This window comes from Canis lupus, chromosome 8, assembly GCF_048164855.1.
Source record: "Canis lupus baileyi chromosome 8, mCanLup2.hap1, whole genome shotgun sequence".
Taxonomy (NCBI): Eukaryota; Metazoa; Chordata; class Mammalia; order Carnivora; family Canidae; genus Canis; species Canis lupus.
This window is the reverse complement of record NC_132845.1, coordinates 62,268-87,046: the sequence shown is the minus strand read 5'-3', so window position 1 is coordinate 87,046 and position 24,779 is coordinate 62,268. Positions and strand designations below refer to the sequence as shown.

General features: G+C 45.7%; 1 long non-coding RNA gene across 1 annotated transcript; it reads right to left on the bottom strand.

Moving 5' to 3' along the window:
• Positions 1–20,396: 20,396 nt before the first annotated feature.
• On the bottom strand, positions 20,397–23,447 carry LOC140637503 (uncharacterized). Its single transcript, XR_012034594.1, has 3 exons — positions 22,452–23,447; positions 22,193–22,366; positions 20,397–21,579 (listed from the first exon to the last, which is right to left on the bottom strand). It is a non-coding gene; the product is annotated as an uncharacterized lncRNA (long non-coding RNA).
• Positions 23,448–24,779: the final 1,332 nt, after the last annotated feature.

Below are 24,779 nucleotides of genomic sequence, written 5' to 3'. Positions count from 1 at the left end.
TCCTTTTCCCGCCTCCCTTGGTCTCCGCGGGTCAGGGCGATGCCTGCCCGAGGGCAGGCGTCTCCTCCAGCGGCTGCAACGTCCAGACCGCCCCGAAGCCCTCGGGACACAGGCGCTGCCCGACAGCATCTTGTCTCTGCAGAGCTGGTCACGTCAGGTTGAACTGAGAGAGGTTAACATTCATTGGTTCACTCATCAAACACGTAGGGAACGCCTAACCTCGGCCCCACTCCGAGCTCCGCGCTAGAACAGCAACGAGTAGGACGAGGAGCCAGCGCTCCTGCGGCCTGAGGCCCCCGGGGAGGGGGGGACAGTGCTCGGCCCCCAGGAGCCTTGCACCGCTGGGGGCTGTTGAAGAGGTGCCGATGCCTGGCCCTCACCTCCAGGGGGTCTCCGCTTTCATTTAATTGCTCTGACATAGGGCCCAGGCTTTGTGGGGGTTTTTTAAATAGACTTTTTATTTTATTTTGTTATTATTTATTTATTTATTCATGAGAGACACAGAGAGGGAGGCAGAGACATGGCAGAGGGAGGAGCAGGCTCCCTGCAGGGAGCCCGACGCGGGACTCGATCCGGGACCCCAGGGTCACGCCCTGAGCCGGAGGCAGACGCTCTCTGCTGAGCAACCCGGGCGCCACTAGACTTTTTATTTTAAAACAGATTTAGACTTACAGAATTACTATGAGGGTCGTCGAGCGAGTTGCTGTCTACACCACACGTAGTTTCACTACTGTGAACATCTGACGTCAGTATGGTGCATTTGTCACAATTAATAGACCAATTTTCATACATCGATATTAACTAAAGTTCATGCTTTGTTTAAATTTCCATAGTTTTTTCCTAACGTCGCTTTCCTGTGCCAAGATCCCACCTAGTACAGCACCTTTAGCTATCTTGTCCCCTTAGGCTTCCCTTGGCTGTGACAATCTCTGGGTTTGTTTTTTGTTTTTTTTTTTTTGGTCTTTTTAAAAGTTCTTCAGATTCTAACACACAACTGGGGGCGAGGGCTTCTGCTCTGGGGTCAAGGGCGGGGAGGTCCTGGTGGCAGGCCGTGCGGGCCCAAATTCCGGGGGGCCCTGGCCGCTGCGGGGCCTCGGTGCACGGGCCTGCAAGGCGTCCCTTGGTTCCCGCGCAGTGAGGGTGACGAAGGCCCGACCCCGGGCTGTGACGGGCTCACGAGGCTGAAGTTCCCCAGCCTTGCTGCGGCCCGGCCTCGGGGACACACGCGGCGTCTGGCCTTCTGTTCCACCTGCAGGCTGCGCTGCCCTGAGCAGATGAGGGTGCTCGCCGTGGGGACCCAGAGGGCGGGAGGGGCCACCCGGGAAGGCCCGTGGGCGCCAGGGACACAGGCCATCCCTAGAGGCAGAGGAGGAGACAGTGTGTGAGTGGGGGGTGTGGGGGGAGCCCTGGGTCCGCCGGGCCGAGCAAGGCAGGTGAGCAGGGCAGGGGCAGCCGCTCGCCCGCTGGGGTCTTCCCGGAGAGAAGCTGCGTGGCCTCCGCAGCAGGCGGGCCCTGCTCGCCCTCCCAGACTCTGGGTCACTGTGGACAAAGCCTGGCTGCACATGAGGGCCTGGCCCACGGACACTGAAGGTCCCGGGTCTCTGGGTTAGGGTTAGGGTTAGGGGTTAGGATTAGGGTTAGGGTTAGGGTTAGGGTTAGGGTTAGGGGTTAGGGGTTAGGGTTAGGGTTAGGGTTAGGGTTAGGGGTTAGGGGTTAGGGTTAGGGTTAGGGTTAGGGTTAGGGTTAGGGTTAGGGGTTAGGGGTTAGGGTTAGGGTTAGGGTTAGGTTTAAGGTTAGGTCGACAGCAGCCAGGCCCTCCTGCCGCGGCCTCTCTGGCGCCACCACCTGGCATCCGCCCCGCACTTCGCGGCTGCAGAACCTGCCCAGACTGGGACGTTGTTTTCTTTTTAATGGATTTTTCTTTGGGAAATTGAAGACTTGTGTGTATTAAATACAACCAATTTCTAGAGGAGAAACCTAAAAATCACAGTAGGAAAAGGTTAACAGTGTCTAGGCTACAGCAGAACCGAGACAATGTAGTCCTGTAATTTAAAGATTCCAGATGCCTCAGGATTGACCTTTGCGTACAAATTGACCTGTTAACTTTGCTGTTTGTGGTTCTTGGTGCCGAGGTTCTCAGGACAAGCTAGGAGGCCTTCGCACCTTGAGCTGTCTTCCCTGAGGGGTTATATGGCTTTTGAATCAGGTTTCCTTCGCTGCGAGGGAGCAGCAGCAGCACCCAACTTCCGGGCAGCTTCTCTTTGGGGCCACCAAGCCCCAGAACCTGTTTGGCTAGGCCAGCGCCCTAGCAGGTGCAGCAGCTCGGACTTGCCAACCTCCCGCAACATCGCCTGAATCTTTCCAGCCCCCTCTGAGCGCACAGTAGGACCAACTTCTCCTCGCATCTGTTTCTGTTCCTGAGAAAGTGCTGCCGCCAGCGTGCAGGTGGTTAGGGTCCCCCACCCCCCAGCCCCTCCGTGTCTCCCCACACTGCAGGGCAGGATGAGGGCAAAGGCCACCACAGGCACATTTGCATGATGCAAACACACTGGCCGTTTTGATTGCAGCCAAGCTTTGTTTCCTCAAAGCTGACCTGGGATCAGGCTCCACATTCAAGTGTCCAGTGAATCTCCAGTAATAGGGAGTCTTCCCCGAGTCTTCTCCCTCTATATTCTTGAGGCCGAAGAAATTAGAGATGCAAAGAACTGATAACCCAAGACGGTTCTGTCTGCGATTTGCCAGCACCAGTCAGCACCAGCCCTGTCGACGGTCCTTGCACCTTTGAGACCCGGAGAGATTCGTGGATGATTTTAAAATAATGGTAAGTGCCGATGTGCAGAAGAGCCTTCTCATTGTTAGAAAGCATTTCTGTGTTCCTCACTTTACAGTGAAGGTGTAGATGGCAAGAGTCAGGGTTGGAGTTTTAGCCCTGCTGCGTGACCGTGGGCAAATTACTTAGTCTCCCTGGCCTCCATTTGCTCATCTGCTCATCAGGATAAAAACACCATCCATCCCTACAGCGTTGTGTTAGGAGGATCAAGAGGAATATTAAGTGCCAGGCTTAGGCCCTGACACGTGCTAAAACCCCGTCAAGGGTAGCGAGGACTATGAGGATTCCTACCGCGACTTCGTGAGCAGGAAGCAGGTGAAGACATGAGAGCTCAGAGACGGGGTGACTGATCCGTGTGATGGCAGAGGCTTTCGGGGCTCAAACTCTGAACCTCCAGGCCCCGAGTCCAGGGCCCTCTCCTCACACCGCACCAAGGTGCCCGTACCCGCCCTGCCCAGGCTGCAGGCACTCCGCCGAGGCAGGGGTTCCGGGCTGGAGAAACAGCCACATCACAGGCAGTCCAAGCAGGCAGAGGGGGATCCCCCAGACGGGCAAGAGCCAGACACCCAAGGCCCAGGGCCGGACGCCCAGGGCTCAGACACAAGTGGGGAGATCCAACCCTGGGCCCGTGGCAGGTGCATGAGGCCGAGGTGTGAGATCCTTGGCACGAAAGGGCGGGTGACCTCACAGCAGCCAGCGGAAGCCGACTTGGGGAGCGGCAAAGTGACAGGAGAGGTCAGAGGCTGGAGACCAGGAGACAGGAGGAACTCAGAGGCAGAAATAGAGGGACGAAAACCTGACCAAGAGGCCCCAAGATCACATGAACGGAGGACGGCATCTGCCTTTCTGGGCATGGCAGGTGAAAGCAGTCTGTGGGAAAGTCAGTTAGGATTCCTTCTAATGACAAAAAAAGTGTCTTTCCTTAGCAAACCAGGAAACACTCCCTTCATCTCCAAACTCAAGTCAAATTCCCAAGCCCACAGTCAAGTGAAATCAGCTGGGAGGGAGAGGACACAATGAGACTTGATCTGGGATGCTCTGATGTCCATGGGATGCGTCCACGTGATGTCCACGTTCCCTGCCCAGAAGTAACCAGAATCTCTTCAAGCCTGTCCTCAGGGACCAGGAGTCAAGGAACCGTAGAATGAAAGCTGACGCAGCTCAGATTTCCCTCCAGCACATGAGGCTTCCTTTCCAAAGTGGCCTGCCAGCCTTTGCTTGAACACCTCTGAGGATGAGGAGCTTGCTCCCTGCCAAGGCAGCCCCGTACATATACGGACAGCTCTGGATTGTAGAGAATGTTTCCTTGTTTGCCTGTCAGGATTCCTTCAGCTGCCAGGGACAGAAAAGTCCAGCTGAAATGGTCATTATAAAAAAAAAAATGAGTAATTAAGGAATACATTGTGTGGTGGACTCTCCATGTGCCAACCAGATGCCCCTCCACTGAAGGACATTTAGCACCAGCTGATGGAGAGCCGCCAGCCAGCAACCTTTAAGCCTCAACCCCTTCGGGGATTGCTCCACGCTCTCCTGGGGTAACCCGAAGCCCATGAGTAATCACTGCTGGAGTATAGGTGTCTGGGTGCTAACTCAGGGCATGGCCGAAGCTGTTGTAAGGCCTGTGTTTGGCTTGAGTCCTCCCTCTGCGGCTTCTGCTCCCTCCCCTTCCTCAAGTGTTCATCCCCAGGACACTCTCCAATAAATATACCACACCCCAGGCTCCATCTGAGTCCACTTACCAGGGAACAAAATTGTGGCATGTTGGCTCACCTAACTGAACGATCTAGAGGACGTCAGGCATGGCTGCTTCCAGGGGCTCAGAATGAAAAAGTTAGGGCGTAGCATTACCCCTTTGGGCTGCATGCTCCTTTGTGTTGACTTCCCCCATAGGTGTATGCATGCACTTGTGAATCCAGTGAGCAGAGAAGATTTTTACCAGCAAATTCATAGAAATTCAAAACGTGCTTCCCATCAAACTGCTCTGAGTCACAAGCTGATTCTTAGACCCATCAGTGTGGCTAGAGAGGAAGGGGTATGCCGATCACCTTAGGCCAGAGCCGTGGGATCACCTGGACGAAGGAAGAGAGCTGGCCCGCCAAAACGACCACGTTGGCCTAGAGTAAGAGGGAGCTATTCCCTGAACAAGATGTGGGGTCTGTGACAAGAAAGAAAGCCAGACCCCCTGCAGGCAAACCCCACAAAGGCCTACCACAATTTTGCCACGTGGGACTCGGTCCCCACACGGTTGGCATCCTCGGGGCCACCTGATGTCAGTCAAGCCCTCCACCCCAGATAATCCATCACGTATCTGAAGCGCTCCACTCCACCCCCACCTCCAGTCGGCTCTCCTCAGGTCCCAAACTTCCATCCTCCTGTGGTCCGACCCTGAGCCCTCTCACCTCTCAGGGCATTTTCTCCTAAAAACAATCTATCTTTTGTCATTAGTTTCGAAGTGTGCTGCCCAGGATTAAATACAAAGCTCTTAAAAAAGAACAAGATAATCACTTCTCTCCTACATATTCTACTTCTATTAGTCGAGTCTGAAATCAAAATAATGAGCTTCTCTTGGTGGACAAAAAATGGACTTGTAACAACGCTGGCTCTCTACTGGCAAAGCCCTATTTGCTGAACGCCCTTATCTGCTAAGCTGCTTTCCCAAGTGCCAGGGCTGGCGCCTATCACCTCACTCCACCGCTGTGCGGTTAGAGTCTTGAACAATATTGCAGACAACAGGGGCACCTGGGTGGCTCAGTGGTTGAACGTCTGCCTTCGGCTCAGGGCGTGACCCCGGGGTCCCGGGATCGAGTCCCCCATCAGGCTACCTGCGGGGTGTCTGCTTCTCCCTCTGCCTGCGTCTCTGCCTCTCTCTGTATCTCTCATGAATAAATAAAATCTTTAAAATATGTATTATGTATAACAAATTACAGTCATATATATATATATAGATAGATCGATAGGCTATTAGAGCTCATGCTACCTTGACTTTGTGTGTAGGTGCATAAAAATTTACATGAGTGAGAAAGAGTACTAGATCAGAATGCTGGCTTTAAGGTCAGAGCTCCAACTTCTACCAGAGGTACGACCTTTGTAATTCACTTAATTGCTCAATCCCCATTTCATCACATCTACAATGAGTTAAAAATAGCTACCTCATGCGAGGTGTACATATCAAAGTCCAATACATATGCTTTGAAAACTGTGAATGCATGTGTGTATGCAGTATAAAACATTTTACATTATAAAATGTGTTTCTTACCATGTAAGAATGTTATGATATAAAATGTTTCTCTTACTGTAGGTCACCTTTTAAGAATCTGGAGAAAAACACTCCTTCACACCATGTGCTCCAAAGTGCCCAGGCCTATGTCTGTCTTAGTCACAATTGTGCATGCAGATTCATGCATACACAGAATGAAACAAAAGCTTTATGAAACAAAACTCACTTGCTACATAGAAGTAAAAAATCGAACTCCAATAAAAAAATATACAAAAAAAGAACTAAAAAAATAAAGCCAAGTAGCAAACATGGTTTTATTACTATTTCAATACAACCTAGAAAAAAAATCCCCCAATAAAGACCACAAAACCTGAATATACTGGTCATGACCCACTATGTTATTTCGCAGCCCATCAGTGATGCAACTCAGTCTCAAAAGTGCAGATCTGGTACAAGAGCCAGACAAGGATTTCAACAGAGGGTAAACACTGCCCTGAAGAAACTCCATCTAAGGTACAGAAGCCCAAGGGGGGGCACCCAGCAGAGACCCTGGAGGTCAGAGGGCTCCCTAGAGAAAGTTGAGCTGAAGCTGGCATTGAAGGATGAATAGGAGTCACAGACGTTGGAGGTGACGGAAGCCGGGACAGGCATGGAGAGCTGCTGGCAGGAGGATCTACCTGTGCAGGGAGAAAACAAACCCCTGGTGTCTTGCCCTGCAGCACAAGGAAAGGCAAAACCAGTATTTCCTACCTAAACATCACGGTGAGCAGAGGTCATTGAATTGAATGGTTGCCAGATAAAAACATATAAGCATCTTTACAAAAACATATGTATTCTTTACAAAAATGTTAAGTATACAAAAACATTGGCATACATAAATAAACAAAAAAACACCTCAAAACTCTTAAGAAAAATACAAAGAAGGCAATTATGACCAGGATATTTGATAGGTGGGATGAAGTTCAAGGTTATTCTCTCACACTTCCTTAGGGAGTACTCAATCAGGCATAATTTATCTAATTGCTCACGCTTACTTTTAATCTCAGTGGAAATGAAACTGCTTAAATTGCAAAGGTGATAAAGCTTTGAAAAACGTAGACAGGTGTGGTTCCTGGCTCCAGAGAGTTCCCCTTTTCCATGTACCCGCCATTCTCAGCATTACTCACACCTGCAGACAAGGCAGGGCCTCAGGCTGCAGCTCCCAAGTGGAGCCAGGGTAGGGCTGGCTCCTATAAAAAAGCAACTCAACCACAGATAAACCACCTTCCAGCTGACTCTGCCCCCACACTCCACTTTCCGGCACTCTGATAATTAGGCCTCTGGTTGACCTGTTTCCTGGTTCTGGTCCATCTCCCCCATGCCAGAACCAGGCTCCTATACCTAATCCCCTTTGGCATGGAATTTCAGCAAAGGTTTTTCTTTCTCCAGTTGGCTCCAGCCTCTACCTCCACCGTTTTCTCTCTACATAATCTTTCCACACACCTGCAACCAAATTATTGCTCCAAAAGATCCTAAGAAACTAGATGATCTGAGAAGGTGCACACATTGTCATTCTTTTTTGTTTTTTTGATTCAGTGAAGAAGTCCAAGGGGATCCAAAGGGTGTAGAACAGATTAACTTTGGGGGCAGAGGAAAGGGGGTTAGGGTCAGAAAAGAAGCAGATCTATGCAGAAAGAAAGAAAGAGACTAAGAATGAGAAGTCTCAGGCACCCAGCAGGCAACATGAAGATGGAGGATTCCAAGTGAGTGGTTGAAGTGAAGAAAGGAAGGAGCCATAAAAGGAAGCTTTTTCTCACATTGAAGTTTTGCTACATTATGCTCCAGCTACCCTGGCCTTTTTGTTGCTCCAAACACAACTCTTTCGTATGATGTGTTCTCCCCTTGGTCTCAATAGGCTGTCCCCCAACCTGGCACCTCCCTACTCATCCTACAGAGTCACCTTATGGGTCCCTTGCTTGGGGAGGTCTCCTCAGGCCATGTCACCTATTATAAACTCTCACCCCACCTTCTTTTCTTAGTACCTCCCATCTGAGCATGATTACTGTATCACCATTATATAAGATCTCTCCCCTTCATTTGACTATTAAAGTTTGAGAGGGCAGATATCATATTTAGCTTAACTTTCTGCTGTGCTTGATAGCCCTAGACCTTTCACTTAGGTGAGCCATTACGTCACAGATTCATTCCCAGGAAAGTGGACTCTGATGGAGTTTAGGGGGAAGGATATTTATTAAGGAGCATCTGAGGGATGAACACTTGAAAAAAAGAGGGGAAGGGAACAGAAAATGCAGAAGGAGGACTCAAGCCAAATGCAGGCCTGATGATGATAGCCTCAGATGAGGCCAAGAGGTTCCCTAGTGCTAGAATGACCTTCAGAGTTACTGGCGCTGGGCAGAGATGACAGGCATTGACTACTCATTGACTACGGGTTACTTCAGGAAGGGGTCGGACCTTGGGCAAAGTGACTAAGCAGCAAAGCCATCCCTGAAGGAGTTGACAGTTAAAGGTTGTCTGCTATGTTTAATTTAGCCAGAAATTAAGACTTTCAGGGGCAGCTGGATGGCTCAGTCAGTTAAGCATCAGACTCTTGATTTCAGCTCAGGTCATGATTTTAGGGTCCTAAGATCAAGCCTTGAGTCAGGTTCCATGCTCAGTATGGAGTTGACTTGAGATTCTCTCTTTCCCTCTCCCTTTCCCTTCCCTTTCCCCTCACTCACACATACGCTCTCTCTAAAATAAATAAATAAAATCTTTTAAAAATAAATTATGATTTTCAGAGGGGGTTCAGGATAGCTGTGTAGGAAGACCCTAAATTCACCTCCTCTTATGGACACAGCCAATTTACAGCTACATACAGAACAATTTTCTCCTGAAAAAGACCTGAGAACTAAGAGAATAGATCTCCAAGACAAAGGACTAAAGAAGTTCATCTAGAAGAGTAGGAGAGGCAGGCATGGCTTTGCCCAGGACCTTACCCCAGAGTCAGTGATCCCATGATCAGGAGAGATCCCAAAATACAAAACTCTCCCTCAAGGAGTGGGGGGATTTTGCCCCATATGAGACACCCAACTCTGGGAGTTAGCACCACAAAGAACAGCCCCCAAAACATCTTGCTTTGAAAAATCAATGAGGATTAAGACTGGAAGAATCAGAACCATATGGAACGCAGAGCTAGCTCTTAAAAGGGGGGTTTGCATACAAACCCACTCACTCTGAGACCCAGCACAAAAGCAATAAATTGGAAGGCACCTAGCATATCAGTGAGGGAACCCACTTGTTAATTTTAAAGCTGCTACCAAAGAGGCAGGAACCTGTGGGAACTTTATCCAGGGTTGGAAGTGCTGGGAGACCCCATTTTTGCAATCTCATCCTTACTTGCCAGTAATGGAGCAGACAGATGCCTTTTTTGTTGACTTTTCTCTTGCCTGCTAGTTTCAGAAGGCATACTCTGCCCACCCTGTGCTATATCCTGGATGGGCAAGTGCCCCAAGCTACACCCTACTGGAGCAGATGAGCCACAAAAGACCAGACAAGTGCTCAGAGCCCTGCCCACCCCACACAGCAATCTAGCTGAAACCAGGCCAGATGAGTGCCCTGAGCCCCATCCTCCCTGCACAGCAACAATAGCCCAATCATACCCGCAGACACACACAGCCCACTTGCAGGATGTCGAGAGAGTGCCTAGCTCTCTTGGCCAGGGCAGATTGCACTTCTGGGCCACCCAGAACAACTCCTACACAAGACCACTCTTTCAAGACTGAGAAAGGTAGACGTTTTGCCTAATACATAATAGACAAACACAGAGAGACAGACAAAATGAAGAGACGGAGGAATATGTTCCTCCGAACATAAGAAACAAGAAACAAGCAAATCCCCCGGAAAAAGACCTTAATGGAGATGAGCAACCTACCTGACAAAGAATTCAAAGTAATAGTCATAAAGATGTTCACCAAGCTCAAGAGAAGAATGGTAGACATAGCAAGAACTTCAACAAAGAGAAAATATTTAAAAAGTACTATATGGAAGTTATAACTGAAATGAAAAATATACTAGAGGGGTTCAACAGCAGAATGGATAAAATAGAAACACATATCAGCAAGCTGGAAAACAAAACAATGGAGAACAACCAAGATAAAGCAGCAAAATGAAACAAAGAATACAATTAAAGAAGTGAAGATACCTTAAGGAACCTCTAGGAATCAAATGGAATAACATTTGAATTACAGAGGTCTCAACAAGAGAAGAAAGAAAGAAAGTAATAGAACAGCTATTGGAAGAAATAACGGCCAAAAATTTTCCTAACCTGGAGAAAGAAACAGACCTCTAGGTCCAGGTTCAAATAAGATGAACCCAAAGAGAAACACACTGAGATGCATTATAATTCAAATGGTAAAATTTAAGGATAAAGAGAGAATCTTAAAAACAGTAAAAGAAAAGCAGCACATTACATAGAAAAGGAAACCCCATTAGGATATCAGCAAATTTTTCAGTAGAAACTTTGCAAGACAGAAAGGAGGGCATGCATATTCAAAGCACTGAAGGGGAAAAACTGCCAACCAAGAGTTTTTTTTACCCAAAAAGGTTATCATTCAGAATTGAAGGAGAGATTAAGAGTTTTCCAACTAAGCAAAAGTCAAAGGAATTAACTGCCATTAAACTGGCCTTATAAGAAATGTTAAAGGGACTTCTCTAAGCTAAAAAGAAAAGGCATTAATTAATAATAAGAAAACATGTAAAAGTAAAATCTTACTGGCAAAGGTAAATAAATAATAAAGGCAGTGGATCAACTACTTGTAGAGCAAGTATGAAAGGTAAAAGAGAAAAGTAGAAATAAATTAAAACACAGTAGTTAGTTAAGGGATACATAAAATATAAATATGTAAAATGTGTCATCAAAAATATAAAATGTGTGTGCAGGGATAAAAATATAAAGTTTTGGCATGTGTTCAAACTGTTACTGTTAACTTAAACCAGGCTGTTATATACAAAAGATGTTATCTGTGAACCTCACAGTAATCACAAAGAAAACATTTATAATGAATATACAAAGGGGAACAGAATCTAAATATAACACTAAAGAAAAAAAACTACAAGGGAAGGGAGAAAGAAGTAAAAAAGGAAGAGAGAGGAACTATAAACACAGCCAGAAAATAATTAACAAAATAGAAATAAGTACATACCTGTTGATAATTACTTTTATTTTTTTGATAATTACTTTAAATTTAAATGGACTAAATGCTCCAGTCAAAAGACAGGGTGGCTGAATGGATTAAAAAAAATAAGACCTGTCTATATGCTACCAATAGGAGACTCACTTCAAACCTAATGGGACTCACAGAGTGAAAGTAAAAGTATGGGAAAAAATATATGCCATGCAAATGGAAATAAAAAGAAAGCTGAGGGAAGGATGCTTATGTCAAACAAGATGGACTTTAAGACAAAGGCTACAACAAAAGACAAAAGCATTGTATAACAGTAAAGGAGTCAATCTAACAAGAAGACAATATTTATAAACATCTATGCACCCAACATAGGAGCACCTATATATAAAGCAAATACCAACAGGAATAAAGGAAGAAATAGACAGCAATACAATAATGGTAAGGGACTTTATTATCCCATTTACATCAATGAATAGATTATGTAGACAGAAAATCAATAAGAAAACATTAGGTTTAAGCAACACATTAGACCAAAAGGACTTAACAGATACATACATAATACTTCATCCAAAACCAGAATACACATTCTTTTCAAGTGCACATGGGACATTATCCAGGATAGAGTGCATGTTAGGCCACAAAACAAGTCTCAATACGTTTAAAAAAGGTTGTAGTCATATCAAGCATCATTTCTGACCATGACGGTATAAAACTAGAAATAAATTACAAGAAGAAAACTTGGAAAAAACAAAAATACTTAGAGACTAAACAAAATGCTATTAAGCAACCAATGGGTCAATAAAGAAGTGACAGAGAAAAACAAAAAATACCTTGAGAAAATGAAAATGGAAACACAATGTTCCAATATTTTGGGGATGCAAAAAAAACAAGTCTAAAAAGGAAGTTCATAGAAATACGAGTCTACCTCAAGAAACAAGGAAAATCTCAAGCAATGTAACTTTACATTTAAAGAACTAGAAAATGGAGAACAAAAAACCCCTCAAAATTAGTAGATGGAAAAAAATAATAAAGATCAGAGCAGAAATAAATGAAATAGAGACTGAGTAAATAAATAAGATGTATGAAACTAAGATCTGGTTCTTTGAAAAGATAAGAAAAATCTACAAACATTTAGTTAGACCCATCAAGAACAAAAGGGAGAGCCCAAATAAAATCAGAAATGAAAGAGGAGAAATTGTGATAGACACTACAGAGATACAAAGAATCATAAGCGAATACTATGAAGAATTATACACCAACAAATTAGATGGCCTAAAAGAAATGCAAAGATTCCTGGAAATGTGCAATCTTTCAAGACTAAATCATGAAGAAATTAAAAATGTGAAAAGACCCATTACTAATAATGAAAGTGAATCAGTAATCAAAAGCTCTCACCAAACAAAAGTCTAGGTTCAGATGGCTTTACAGATGAATTCTATGAAACATTTAAAGAAGAGTTAATACCTACCCTTCCCAAATTATTCCAAAACATGGAAGAGGAAATAGCAATTGCAACTTCATTTTACAAAGTTAATAGCATCCTGATGCCAAAACCAAAGACATGCTAGAAAACTTTAGGCCAATAGCCCTGATGAACATAGATGCAAAAATCCTCGATAAAAAGATTGGCAAACCAAATTCAACAATACATTGAAAGCATCACACACTCTGACCAAATGGGATTCATTCCAGAGATGCAAGAATAGTTTAACATCTGCAAATCAATCAACATGATATACCACATTTACAAGATAAAGGATAAAAATCATATAACTGTCTCAACAAATGCAGAAAAAGCACTTGACAAAACTCAACATCCATTTATGATAAAAATTCTCAACAAGTTGAGTATAGAGGAAACATGCCTCAACCTAATAAAAGGCATATATGATACCCACACAGCTTACATTATACTCAATGGTAAGAGCTGAAAACATTTCCTCTAAGATCAAGAACAAGACAAGGACGTTCCCTCTCTTCATTTTTATTCAGCAGTACTGAATGTTCTAGCCATAACAATTAGACAAGGAAAAAAATAAAAGGCATCCAAGTTGGTAAGGAAAAAGTGAAACTGCCACTATTTGTAGATGACATGATACTATATACAGAAAACCAAAAGACTCCACAAAAAACAATCTATTAGAATAAATCAATTCAGTAAAAGTTGTAGGATACAACATTTACATATAGAAATCTGTTGCATTTCTATATATTAATGAACTATTGGAAAGAGAAATTAAGAAAACAATCCCATTTACAATTGCATCAAAAGGAGTAAAATACTTAAGAATTTAACCAAGGAGGTAAAAATCCTATACTCTGAAAACTGTAAGACTTAATGAGAGAAATTGAAAGTGACAGAGATAAGTAGGCAAATATGCCATGGTCATGGATTATTAGAACTAATATTCTTAAAATGTCCATAGTATCCAAAGCAATCTACAAATTCAATGCAATCCCTATCAAATACCAATAACAAACATTTTTCATGGAACTAGAACAAATAATCCTAAAATTTGTATGGAACCACAAAGATCTCGAATAGCAAAAGGAATCTTGAGAAAGAAGAACAAAGCTGGAAGTACTGCATCCTCAGATTTTAAACTCTACCACAAAGCTGTCGTAATCAAAACAGTGTGGTACTGGCACAAAAATAGACGCGTAGATCAGTGGAACAGAAGAGAAGCCCAAAAATTAACCCATGCTTATGTGGTTGGCTAATCCATGACAAAGGAGGCAAGCATATACAATGGGGAAATGACAGTCTTCAGGAAATAGTGTTGGGGAAACTGGACAGTGACATGCAAAAGAATGAACTGGACCATACAAAAATAAAATCAAAATGATTGAAGACCTAAATGTAAAACGTAAAGCTAAAACTATAAAACTCCTAAAAGAAAACGAAGGCAATAAACTCTTGGACATCGGTCTTAGCGACATCTTTGTGGATCTGTCTCTTCAGTCAAGAGCAACAAAAGCAAAAATAAATAATTGGGACTACATCTAAGTAAAAAGTTTTTACACAGCAAAGGAAACCATAAAAAATGAAAAAGCAACTTTCTGAAAGGGAGAAGATATTTTCAAATGAGAAATTTGATAAAAGATTAACATTCAAAATATATATATTAAAAACTTTATTTATTTTTTAATAATACATTTATTTTTTATTGGTGTTCAATTTGCCAACATACAGCAAAACACCCAGTGCTCATCCCGTCAAGTGCCCCCCTCAGTGCCCGTCACCCAGTCACCCCCACCCCCACTCTCCTCCCCTTCCACCACCCCTAGTTCGTGTCCCAGAGTTAGGAGTCTCTCATGGTCTGTCTTCCTTTCTGATATTTCCCACTTATTTTTTCTCCTTTCCCCTTTATTCCCTTTCACTATTATTTATATTCCCCAAAAGAATGAGAACATATAATGTTTGTCCTTCTCCGATTGACTTACTTCACTCAGCATAATACCCTCCAGGTCTATCCACATCGAAGCACATGGTGGGTATTTGTCGTTTCAAATGGCTGAGGAATATTCCACTGTATACATAGACCACATCTTCTTTATCCATTCATCTTTCGATGGACACCGAGGCTCCTTCCACAGTTTGGCTATTGTGGCCATTGCTGCTAGAAACATCAGGGTTCAGGTGTCCCGGCGTTTCACTGCATCTGTATCTTTGGGGTAAATCCCCAGCAGTGCAATTGCTGGGTCATAGGGCAGATCTATTTTTAACTCTTTGAGGAACCTCCACACAGTTTTCCAGAGTGGCTGCACCAGTTCACATTCCCACCAACAGTGTAAGAGGGTTCCCTTTTCTCCCCATCCTCTCCAACATTTGCGGTTTCCTGCCTTGTTAATTTTCCCCATTCTCACGGGTGTGAGGTGGGATCTCATTGTGGTTTGGATTTGTATTTCCCTGATGGCAAGTGATGCGGAGCATGTTCTCATGTGCGTGTTGGCCATGTCTATGTCTTCGTCTGTGAGATCTCTGTTCATGTCTTTTGCCCGTTTCATGATTGGATTGTTTGTTTCTTTGCTGTTGAGTTTAATAAGTTCTTTATAGATCTTGGAAACTAGCCCTTTATCTGATACGTCATTTGCAAATATCTTCTCCCATTCTGTAGGTTGTCTTTTAGTTTTGTTGACTTAAAAACTTTTTTTAAAAGATTTTATTTATTTATTCATGAGAGACACACACACACAGAGAGAGAGAGAGAGGCAGAGACACAGGCAGAGGGAGAAGCAGGCGCCCTGCAGGGAGGCCGACGTAAGACTCGATCCCAGGACCCCGGGGTCACAACCTGGGCCGAAGGCAAGTGCTAAACCACTGGGACACCCAGGGATCCCCTATTTTAAAAACCTATAGAACTCAACACCAAATAAACAAAACAATCCAATTAAAAAATGGGCAGGTGACCTGGATAGATATTTTCCCAAAGTAGACATACAGATGGTAAATAGGCACATGAAAAGATGCTCAGTGTCACTAATCATCAGGGAAACATATTTCAAAACCACTATGAGAGATCACCTGACATCTGTCAGCATGGCTAGAATCAAAAGGACAAAAAAATACCAAGTTAGAAAGGATGGAGAAAAGGGAACACTTGTGCATTGTTGGCAGGAATGTAAATTGGTGCAGTCACTGAAGAAAACAGTACAAATTTTCTTCAAAAAATTAAAAATAAAAATACCATACAATTTATCAATTCCACTTCTGGATATTTATCCAAGGAAAACAAAAATACTATTTTAAAAATACATATTGTGCCCTTAAGTTCACTGCAGTATTATTTACCATGGCCAAGATATGGAAGCAACCTAAGTGTCTGTCAGTGAATGAATGAAGCACTCGCTCTCTCTCTCTCTCTCTCTCACACACACACACACTACTTAGCCATTAAGAAATAATGAAATCTTGACATTCACAATAAGGAAAGACCTAGAAGGTATTATGCTAAGTGAAATAAGTCATAAAGAAAAAAGAAAAACCATGTGATTTCACTTATTTGTGGCATCTCGAAAAACAAAACAAATGAACAAAACAAACCAGAAACAGACTCATAAATACAGCAAACAAGCTGGTGGCTGTGAGAGAGGAGGGGAGTAGGGAGGGGGCAAAATGAGTGAAGGGGATTAAGAGGTACTAACTTTCCGTTAGAAAATAAGTAAGTCACAGAGATGGAAAGTAGAACACAGGGGTTCACCACAATACTGTAGTGCTACGTATGGTGACGGACGCTAACCACACTCAGCGGGCGATCGGTTTGTAATGTATATAAATACTGAATTAGTACGTCGCATACCCGACACTGGTATTGTATGTCAGCTATAACTGAGTGACAGATAATGAACACCAATGTCCCGGTGAGTGACGGATATGCAACTATCTCATATATTACAGAGGAAACAGTCTCAGAAAGCTGAGGACAGTTGCTTAGAATCGTGGGCCTCCAAACAGTGCCAGATACAAACCCAGCTCTGCCCGAAAGTGGGCTCATTGCTCAACCTTTTGCCTGCAGACCTTGACTCAGCACTTGCTGGGAAGTCCTAAGTCTGCACATTGCAGCTGCGGGGGGTCTGTGGTGGCCAGGAGATGCAACCACGGCCAGTCTGGCATTTGACAAGCCAAGTCTGAGCACCCTTCCTTCTCCGTGGCTGTGCCTTGTGGGTGAGCCCCAACCTGCTGACCTTGCGTGGCCTGTTGATGGCTCTCTTTGCAGAATGAGTCAACTCAGCCCTCTGACCTTGGGCTGTACTGAGTGTAATTAACCTGGCCACAGCCACAGTGGCTCAGCCAAGAGAGCCCATAACCCTTTCTCTGGCGCCCTGCCTACTCTTAGATGAATGATCTCATCGAGTGTAACAGGTGTAGGTGTTCTTACTTCTATGAAAATCCCCAAATCTCTCTTGTATCCTCCCACAGAAAATATAAACTTGATGTATTCCCTGCTAATTGGTAAACTCCTTCTGTGCAGCATCAAAGTCTAATTCAACTTTGATTCTGGGTGCCCAGTGCGTTATCTGGCTAGAGCAAATGCCTTTGGTCCATTCAATGAAAAGTTAAAACCAACCCATACACAAACGAGTAAAGCTAGTCATTCAGAACTAGAAGGACACTGGCAGAAATTGCTAATATGTTCCACTATGTCAGAAAGATCTCGACTTAGAGCATCTTCTATTCATTTAGCAAATACTTTTCAGACACTTGTTAAGTGTCAGGCCTTGTGCTAGGTGCTTAAAAGACATCACTGAAAAAGAAGATACAGGTCCTAATTTTATGAAGCTTACAGACTAGGAAAAGGAATTAATATCAAACAAATCATTGTTCAAATAATAGCCATTGTGATCAGCAGTACAGAGAAGCATGGTGCTGTGCAAACGAGCATAATCAGGTGCTAATCTGATCTTAGAGGCTTCAGGGGATATTTCAGTTAAAACCTAGAAAGATGAATGGGAACTAGCCAGACAAAGAGGAAGGAATAGAAGTAGCTCTGTCCAGCCATGGCATCTAAGGACTTGGGTAGGCCTGTGTGGCAAGAGCAACAAGAAGACAGGAAAAGGGACATGGGGACACTGAGTGACATTGATGGGGAGGGTGTGACTAGGCCATTCAGGGCAGTGTGAGCCATGGCAAAAGCTTTGAATTTTTCAATGAAAGAGCTGAGAAACCGTGGACAGTGTTTAAGCAGGGGAGTAACATATTTAGATAGTTTGGGTTTTTTTTTTAAACTCCTTGGCTGCTATGTGGGAACTAGATTAGAGAATGCAAGAAATGGGGGTGGGGTTTGCTTGGGTGGTTCAGTTGGCCAAGTGTCTGACTCTTGATTTTGGCTCAGGTCATGATCTCCAGCCCCACGCTGGGCTCTGCACTGGGTGTGGAACCTGCTTGGGATTCTCCTCTGCTCCTCCACTAGTGCTCACTCACTCTGGCACTCTGGCACTCTTGCTCTTGTGTGCTCTCTCTCTCTCTCAAAAAAAAAAAAAAAAAAAAAGATGTGGGGAACTGGTTAGAAGGCTTTTGTAGCAGTCAAGGCAAGATCCTCTAGTGTCTGGGAGCAGGGAGCCAGCAGGAGAAATGCAGAGCCATGGACAGAATTGAGAACTCCTCAAGAGATTACCAGACTGTCAGGGCTTGACGATTGTCCAGTTAGGGTGCAGGGGAAGTGAAAGGGAGTGTCAATGAGGACACATCCCAGATTTTATCCTTGAGTATCTAGATGGCAGGTGAGGTCATCCTCTGGATAGGAAACCAAAGAGAAGGAATGAGTTTAGGGAACAGCTGATAAATTCATTTTAAACCTGTGGAGTCTGTGGTGCTGGGCAGATATGCGTATGGTGATGACAAGTAGGGACAAGAAGTTGGAACATGGGACAGAGCTCAGAAGGCAGATCTGAAAGGGAAATATAAATGTGGGAGTGGTCATCATATAGGTGGCGTTAAAGGCCACAGGAGTGGATGAGATCATTCAGGGAGGGCCTAGAGTGAAAAGAGAAAGTTAAAACGGACAGGAGTCAGTGTCGGGCAAAGTCTCCACAGCACTTGCATCATCGGCAGCCAAGGCTTGAGCCAGAAGATGACCACGTGTGCCCTGATTCCTCCATGTAGGGCATGGAGCTTATGGGATCAGCAATGGATGAAGGTCAGCCAAGCGATTTGGCAGGGCAGCCTTGGGGGCGAGGGGGGAGGAAAGGAAGTACACGTTCACATCCTAATAACCCTGAAAGAAGTCAGTTCCAAAGAGGGGTTCTACTGAAACTCTAAACTTCTCTTGGGTAAAAGTCTCCCTATCGACCTCCTTCCTGTGCTCCTTACTATTTTTGCAGTGTTGAAATGGTGAACTCCTACAGGGTTAATTCTAAAATCTGAGGAAATCCAATTTCTCAGATATTAAAGGGAGTCTGGCCCCTGAATGCCACTGCTTGCACAAAGAGCTAACCCAGGAAATCTAGTTGGTTAAATATGAACCTACCCATAGTCGGCATACCATCCTGTTGTCAGGTCTCACGGTGCCAGAACGGAGTTATGTAAGCTCAGTGGATTTATTAAGGGCTATTTGTCAATTTAATAGCATGAAGCCAAGGAGGAGCCAGGTTCTCGACTGAGGCGGACAGGTTTATGCCGGGGATGACTCAGGTGCCTTTTCCCCCGCAAGCTCCCTAATAAAATGCCATGGTTGACTGAAACCTATAAATGTCGTAGGAAGATTAGCTTGTACCTTAGAAGTGGCAGCTTCCAGAAAAGATTCCAGCAAGAATCTTGATACACACATATACACACACATACATACCTGCGTGTGCACACTTGCACACCTGTCTCTATGCACACACCCACGTGGATATTTAGATGTATACAAATACTTTACAGAAATGAGAAGGGCATTTGTGGGAGTGAAGCCTTAGACTCCAAATCTGCCCTGGAACTAACCGTCGTTTGCACAGTTTAGCACCATGTACGTTTGCACGCTCACACACGTGCACATCCAAAGCAGCAGAGTATGCTTTAAGCGGCGACACAGATATAGTAAACCATCTCTTTTCCCTGCGATGAGAAAAGCACATGGCTCAGTGCCAAGGACAATTACTGGAGAAGAACAGGCTTCCTGAAGACAGCAGCACCCGAGCCAGACCCAGAGGTTGGCCCGGGGTGCCAGTAGTTGGGGGGTTGGTGCGGATGGCGTTCTGAGCGGAAGGGAACAGTTTGAGCAGGGTCGGGAAAGGACTGAGGAGGACCTTGGGAAACTCCAAGCTTGCCCTTGCCCATTAAGGTGCATTTCAGAAAGAAATGGAAGATAAAAATGGACAAGCAGCTTGGGGGCAGGGGCAGGTCATGGAGGGTCTCCAATTTGGGGTGACATCATTTAATTTCATCTATGGGAAATGAGGAGTGGGAAGCATTTGAAAGGTTTTCAACAGGAGAGTGACATGACTAGGACTATTAAGCTTCAGGAGGAACAATTGCTCACAGGATGGGGAGAAATTAGAAATGGAGAATTCAGGAGGTTGTAACACTAGGCCAGGCCAAAATTTGCAATAGTGATGTTGATGAATATCTACCGACATAGAAATATGTTGAATATGAATTTCTAAGCTTGACTCAGCTGCAAATTGATATTATATAACGTCTCTCTCTCTCTCTCTCTCTCTCTCTCTCTTCTTTTTTATTTTTTATTTTTTGGTAAGAACACTACACATACACATACCGGGTATATCTGCGGAGAAAAAGCCTGCAAGAAATATACCAAAATTTAACATTGGTGGGTGGTGGGATTATGGAGGACTTTTATTTTCCGTTAGATTTTGTGTTTTTTGTAGTATTTCCTATAGTGAACAATATCATGTGTTTAAAAGGAGGTTAGGGGAGTGGAATCTTCCTCTATCAACCAAAAAGTCCCAAACAATAGAATCATCTACTCTGGAGCTGGATTGTAGCTCTCCCCTCACTTACTAGCCCATAGTAAAGGTCATAGGGACCTAAACAAGGGAGGAAGTCACCAGAATGGGAATGACACAGACTTTTCCTTCTGAGGTTTCTAAGCTCTGGAGAGCCATACTGTCTGCTTTACGTGAAGAATGTCAACAGTTACGAATCTTGGCTTAAACGTGGACAGGTCACTGTGCCACTCACAGGCTGACCTCATTACCAGAGTTCTCAGGATCACCGGGACCCTGAACAGCAGTGGAAAATTGGGCTGTGGACACTAGGGGCTCAACAGCACCCTTGCAGACCCTCAGCCCTTAGTGCTGTGCTCACTCAGCCGGCCCCGCCTCCCGATTCCAATCCATCCACAGCAAATAACCCATTAAACCCTTTGCGTGTGCCAGGCCCGGTTCTATGGGTGGGAGGCCCCGCAGTGACCGAGACAGATGCGGTGGTCAAACCTCACGCCCTGACGCCTGCTCTGCTGTTTCCTTCCTTGGTTCTTTCTGCTTGGCTCCTTGGCTTCTTCCACGTGAGCATTTCAGTAGTGAGGTTCTCAGTGGTTCTCTGCTGTTCACCCGGAACCCAGAACACCTGCCTGGCCCAGAGCCAGGTCTCAAAAAGTAATTATTGGGGGCAGCCCAGGTGGCTCAGTGGTTTAGTGCCGCCTGCAGCCCAGGGCCTGATCCTGGAGACCTGGGATCGAGTCCCACATCGGACTCCCTGCATGGAGCCTGCTTCTCCCTCTGCCTGTGTCTCTGCCTCTCTCTCCCTCTCTGTGTCTTTCATGAATAAATAAATAAATTTTTTTATTTAAAAAAAAGTAATTATTGAGTGGATGGCTTTCACATGTGTCACTTGCTCCGCGGGCTCACGCCCCTCTGAAGTTTGGCCGCGTGTATTCTTCTGAATCCCTCTTTCCTCAGCTCACACGGCACTCTCTTTGAGGAGCTTTCTGGAATTAGGCAGAGTCCTCTGTTAATTATTCTCTCGGTATCTTGTGCTTCTCCTTCGAGCGCTTTATCATCATTGTAATGACATAATTACTTACTCTGTCTCTCCTGTCTCTCCCCATGAAACCCGGGACCCAGCTGGTCTCGTTTACCTCCGTGTCCCCGTTCCCACCACAGAATCAAGCCCTGGGAGCCACTCCATCACTGGTTGCCCAGTGACTGACTGAAGGCACGCTTGCTATCTGGTGGCCACTGAAACTGGCTGAAGACAGGGCTGTTGTTGCTGCTGTGGTTGGTGGTGACCGTGGCAGCTAGCAGCGGAGCGGACCCCAGCCACCAAGCTGAGGAAGCCCCAGGGCATGTGGTGCCCCCCGGTGCTGTTTGAGAGCAGTTTCAGAAAACCGGTGGATGCGCCACGGTCACTGATTCATTCAACAAGCGTTTGGGTATCTCTAGGTGAGGCACAGGTGGCTAGAGCAGTGTCTGTCTTGGAGGGGCTTGCAGCTTAGTGGGATGGTGGCCCTACAGACGTAAAGGCAGCGACACGCTGGAGGCTCTGGGTTTTGTAGGGGTGGCCTAACAGAGCGCTGCAAACCGAGTGGCTTAGAGACTTACTGTGTCACAGGGCCGGAGGCTAGAGGCCCGAGATGGAGGCGTCGGAGGGCCGTGCTCCCCACAGAGGCACTTGGGGAGGATGCGTTCCAGACCTTTCCTCTGGCGGCTGGTATGTCTTCGCTGGCGGCCGCAGCACCCCGGGCTTCACACGGTGCTCTCCCCGTGTGCATGTCTCTGTCGCCAAATTTCCCTTTTTTATAAGAATACCAGTCATGCTGGACTAGGGCCCACCATAATGGCCTCATGTGAACTCACTTACCTCTGTAAGGACCCTGTTTCCAAATAAGGTCACATTCTGAGGTGCTGAGGGTTAGGGTGTCCACGTAGCTTTTCCGGGGGACCCAGTTCAGCTCCGAACAGAGGCACAGAGTCTGCACAGAACTCAGCGGGGCAGCAGGAAGGAATGAGCCGCTCCAGTGGAGGTAGGCCTGAGGAAAGGGTCCGGAAAGGGCTTCTCAGAACCCAAGTACATCTTGGATTGAATCCTGACGGGGGAATGGACGTTCTCTGAGGACTGTGGGGTGCGTGTGGGGTAGGGCGGGTTATGCGATGCGGGGACGGTGGGAAAAGGTGGGCAGAAACCAGACCATAAAAGACTTGGTATAACTAAAGGGTCGGTTCGAGTGACCCCCAAGTCTCCCAGCCTTCTAGAATCATCCTTTTGTTCAGTATTCAAATGGAAAGGCTCAAGCGGCCCTGCTGTGAGCAGTGGGAAGCCGGGTATCTCTGAGGATTCACACGGTTCTGGTGGAGAGGAGACGTCCCTGGGCCGCTTGGCGCTGAGCTTGCCGCCCACCCTGGCACGGAGACGCGCTGTGGCGCCCACCCCTGCGGCCGTGGTGCGTCTTCTGCAGCCCCTCGGTCCTCTCTGGGCGCCACCTCATCTTCCACAGCTGTGGCACAGCACACTTACGCTACAGGCTGGCGAGGGCGAGAGGACGCAGCACAGAACAAGAAACAGCCTCCTCTGAAACACTAGCCACGGTGGCCCCAACTAGCCCTGGCCGCCTCCACAGACAGAAAGTTCCCACCAGCCACCTTTGCCCCCTTAGGCTCCTGTGACCACCCCTTCTCTGTCTCAACAGAATCTTTTAGAAACTTTTAAAAAGGCCAATACCCAGGACCACCTCAAACCATTTAAGTCAGAATCTATGGGAGTGAGGCTGGGCAGGTGGACACAAAGCTCCCGGGTGCGTCCAGAGGCCGGCCAGTGTGGAGAACACTGGTCTGCAACCAGACCTTGCTCGAATCTCCCCTCGCCCCGTTGTCCCGGCAGCCAAGGAATGCTCCGGTTCCTATTACCTCAGTATATGGAACAATTCCTTTCTGTCTGTCTGTCCCTCTCTCTGTCTGGCCCTCACTTTACCAGGCCAAGGCGCATTAGGGCAGCTCTTCTGAAAACAAATGAATAGTCATCCTCGTGGGCTCCTAAACCACAGAATCCTTTTCCTCTAAAATCAATTGTATCTCTCTCTTTATTTTTTTATTTACTTTTTTTTTAAAGATTTTATTTATTTGAGAGAGAGAGTGAAGAGACAGAGAGAGCGGGCACGAGCGCACAGCTCGGGGGAGGGGCAGTGGGACGGGGGAAAGCAGGCTCCCCAGGGGGCGGGGAGCCCCAGTGCAGGCCTCCATCCCAGGACTGGCATCATGACCTGAACCAAGGCCAGCGCTTAACCGACTGAGCCACCCAAGCACCCTGTGTCTCTCCCTTTAGAGGGAAAAAATTGCAACTCCCAGATTTGGTTTTAAATACCATATGTCAGTGATTTTAAGACTCAAATGTCTTCCATATTTTAACCTACCTGCAATCAGATATGTCTTATCTTCAATGAGATGTCTCAGTTTATTTAGTACTTTAGGTAATAACGTACCTTACAATTATCAGGGGATTTGATTGGGTAGAATAGGGTGGCAATCCCTTGTGAATTCCTTCTTCCTCAATGGCTAATTTGCCAAGGAGTTTGTACTTCGTGCTGTCAGTGGTGGGAGGTTTTCTTTTTTTTTTTTCCAGAAATGGTATTTTTTTTAAATTTATTTTTTATTGGTGTTCAATTTGCCAACATATAGCATAACACCCAGTGCGCGTCCCATCAAGTGCCCCCCTCAGTGCCCGTCACCCACCCTCCACCCACCTCCCCTTCCACCGACCCTAGTTCATTTCCCAGAGTTAGGGGTCTTTCATGTTCTGTCTCCCTTTCTGATGTTTCCCACTCATTTTTTTCTCCTTTCCCCTTTATTCCCTTTCACTATTTTTTATTTTCCCCAAATAAATGAGACCATATAATGTTTGTCCTTCTCTGATTGACTTATTTCACTCAGCATAATACCCATCCACGTCGAAGCAAATGGTGGGTATTTGTCACTTCTAATGGCTGAAAGATGCAGTGAAACGCCGGGACACCTGCACCCCGATGTTTCTAGCAGCAATGTCCACAATAGCCAAACTGTGGAAGGAGCCTCAGTGTCCATCGAAAGATGAATGGATAAAGAAGATGTGGTCTGTGTATACAATGGGGAGGGTTTTGAGTGAAGGAGTGACACTGCAAAGTTTTGCTTCCCTGAAGTGCTTTGTCTCATGCCCATG